Genomic DNA, 3,369 nt, shown 5'->3' with positions numbered 1-3,369 from the left:
TTGGTGGTTATGGAGCTTGCTGCTGCTTCCTGTAACACCCCACACACACACACACATTAATGAGGAATTAGAATGATCACTAACAATTATGTTATAAACACGACTGCGTTTTGCTTCGGTATAAGAGGAAGAAAGGGTTTACGTTGATACGGTGGGTAGGGTTACTGCTAGTGTTGGTGTGCGGGGAATGCTGGACAGCACGGACCCAGTGGGCCGAAGGGCCTGTTTCAGCGCTGTATCTCTAAAGCCTTATTTTTCAGGACGGTGACTGGGAAAGAGAGAACAAAGGGATTTGACAGGTTGCAGTAAAGGAGGCAGTGGCTCTAATCCCCAGACCCATGGAATTCACACAACAACTGAGTCAAGTCCAGTTCAGTTTATTGTCACGTGTACCTCGGTACAGTGAAAAGCTTGTGTTGCGCGCTAACCAGTCGGCGGAAAGACAATACATGATTACAATCGAGCCGTCCACAGTGTACAGATACATGATAAGGGAATAACGTTCAGTGCAAGGTAAAGCCAGCAAAGTCCAATCAAGGATAGTCCGAGGGTCACCAATGAGGTAGATAGTAGTTCAGCACTGCTCTCTGGTTGTGGTGGGATGGTTCAGTTGCCTGATAACAGCCGGGAAGACACTGTCCCTGAATCTGGAGGTGTGCGTTTACACACTTCTGTACCTCTTGCCCGATGGGAGAGGGGAGAAGAGGGAGTGACCGGGGTGAGACTGGTCCTTGATGATAGGCAAAAGACAATAGACAATAGGTGCAGGAGTAGGCCATTCAGCCCTTCGAGCCAGCACTGCCATTCAATGCGATCATGGCTGATCACTCTCAATCAGTACCCCGTTCCTGCCTTCTCCCCATACCCCCTGACTCCGCTATCCTTAAGAGCTCTATCCAGCTCTCTCTTGAAAGCATCCAACGAACTGGCCTCCACTGCCTTCTGAGGCAGAGAATTCCACACCTTCACCACCCTCTGACTGAAAAAGTTCTTCCTCATCTCCGTTCTAAATGGCCTACCCCTTATTCTTAAACTGTGGCCCCTTGTTCTGGACTCCCCCAACATTGGGAACATGTTTCCTGCCTCTAATGTGTCCAATCCCCTAATTATCTTATATGTTTCAATAAGATCCCCCCTCATCCTTCTAAATTCCAGTGTATACAAGCCCAATCGCTCCAGCCTTTCAACATACGACAGTCCCGCCATTCCGGGAATTAACCTAGTGAACCTACGCTGCACGCCCTCCATAGCAAGAATATCCTTCCTCAAATTTGGAGACCAAAACTGCACACAGTACTCCAGGTGCGGTCTCACCAGGGCCCGGTTCAACTGTAGAAGGACCTCTTTGCTCCTATACTCAACTCCTCTTGTTATGAAGGCCAACATTCCATTGGCTTTCTTCACTGCCTGCTGTACCTGCATGCTTCCTTTCATTGACTGGTGCACTAGGACACCCAGATCTCGTTGAACATCCCCTCTTCCTAACTTGACACCATTCAGATAATAATCTGCCTTTCTATTCTTACTTCCAAAGTGAATAACCTCACACTTATCTACATTAAACTGCATCTGCCATGTATCCGCCCACTCACACAACCTGTCCAAGTCACCCTGCAGCCTTATTGCATCTTCCTCACAATTCACACTACCCCCCAGCTTAGTATCATCTGCAAATTTGCTAATGGTACTTTTAATCCCTTCGTCTAAGTCATGCTGCTGGCCTTGCCGAGGCAGCGTGAGGTGTAGATGGAGTCAATGGAAGGGAGGTTGTGGTGTGATGGTCTGGGCTGCTGGCCTTGCCGAGGCAGCGTGAGGTGTAGATGGAGTCAATGGAAGGGAGGTTGTGGTGTGATGGTCTGGGATGTGTCCACAATTCTCTGCACTTTTTGTGGTGTTGGATGGAGCTGGTCCCAAACCGAGCTGTGATGCATCCTGATAACATGCTTTCTACGGTGACTGGAATCAAGTCTATGACCTGTCAGGCTGTCGTGTCCCAACTACGCGTTCACAAAGATGTTTTGTGTTTCTCTGTAATGTCAGAGGTCACAGAGAGACCTGATAGAAGTGTGTGAAATTATGTGGGGCATAGACAGGGTAGACAGTCAGAACCTTGACCCCAGGGTGGAGATGTCATAGACTAGAGGGCACAGCTTTCAGGTGAGAGGCAAAGTGTAAAGCAGATGTGTGGGGCAGGTGTTTACACAGAGGGGGGTGGGGGCCTGGAACGTGCTGCCAGGGGTGGGGGTGGAGGCAGATACGATAGTGGTGTTTTGGGATATGTGTAGGGAATGGAGGAGATGCATCGCTTGCAGGTGGAGGTGATCAGCATGGACACAGGTTGGCTGGAGGGCAGAGTGGCAGTGAAGGGGGCTTCTACTGGCTGGCTGCCTGCCAGTGACTAGTGGGGTTCCGCAGGTCTCGGTGCTGGGGCCGCTACTCTTCATGGTGTATATCAATGATTTGGACCGTCCGGAGGGGCAGGTAGTGCAGAGAGAGCAGGGACTCTGCAGAAGGACTTGGACAGGTTGGGAGAGTGGGCAGAGAAGTGGCCGATGGGTATAGTGGAGCAACATGTGGACTCATGCATTTTGGTCGTAGGAATAAAGGCGTAGACTATTTTCTAAATGGGGAGAGAATCTAGATATCGGAGGTGCAAAGGGACTTGGTAGCTGGTGCAGGATTCCCAAAAAGCTAATCTGCAAGTCGACTCGGTAGTAAAGAAAACAAACTCATTTATTTCAAGATTGGGCCCCGTATCTGAGGAAGGATGTGCTGGCTCTGGAGAGGGACCAGAGGAGGTTTACCAAGAATGATCCCAGGAATGAGTGGGTTAAAATACGATGAGCGTTTGTGGGCACTGGGCCTGTACTCGCTGGAGTTTAGAAGGATGAGGGGAACCTCATTGAAACGTACAGAATAGTGAGCGGCCTGGATAGAGTGGATGTGGAGAGGATGTTTCCACTAGTGGGAGAGTTTAGGACCAGAGGGCACAGCCTCAGAATTAAAGGACATTCTTTTAGGAAGGAGATGAGGAGGAATTTCTTTAGTCAGAGGGTGGTGAATCTGTGGGATTCTTTGCCACTTACGGCTGTGGAGGCCACAAGTCAGTGGATGGTTTTAAGGCAGAGATAGATAGATTGTTGATCAGTGCGGGTGTCAGGGGTTATGGGGAGAAGGCAGGAGAATGGGGTTAGGAGGGAGAGAGATCAGCCATGATTGAATGGTGGAGTAGACTTGATGGGCCGAATGGCCTAATTCTATTCGTATCACTTATGATCTTATGACCTTATGACCCGCTGAGTTACTCCAGCACTCTGTGAAACGTCACCTATCCATGTTCTCCACAGATGCTGCCTGACCCTCTGAGTT

General features: G+C 49.6%; 1 protein-coding gene across 1 annotated transcript in view; it reads left to right on the top strand.

The window, feature by feature from the left end:
* Positions 1 to 3,369, top strand: part of tg (thyroglobulin) — a 179,016-nt gene that overhangs the window by 136,155 nt on the left and 39,492 nt on the right. The window lies entirely within an intron of this gene.

The sequence above is a fragment of the Rhinoraja longicauda genome, chromosome 4, assembly GCF_053455715.1.
Source record: "Rhinoraja longicauda isolate Sanriku21f chromosome 4, sRhiLon1.1, whole genome shotgun sequence".
NCBI classification, from domain to species: Eukaryota; Metazoa; Chordata; class Chondrichthyes; order Rajiformes; family Arhynchobatidae; genus Rhinoraja; species Rhinoraja longicauda.
The sequence above is the reverse complement of the archived record's forward strand: the minus strand, read 5'-3'. Positions and strand labels throughout refer to the sequence as shown.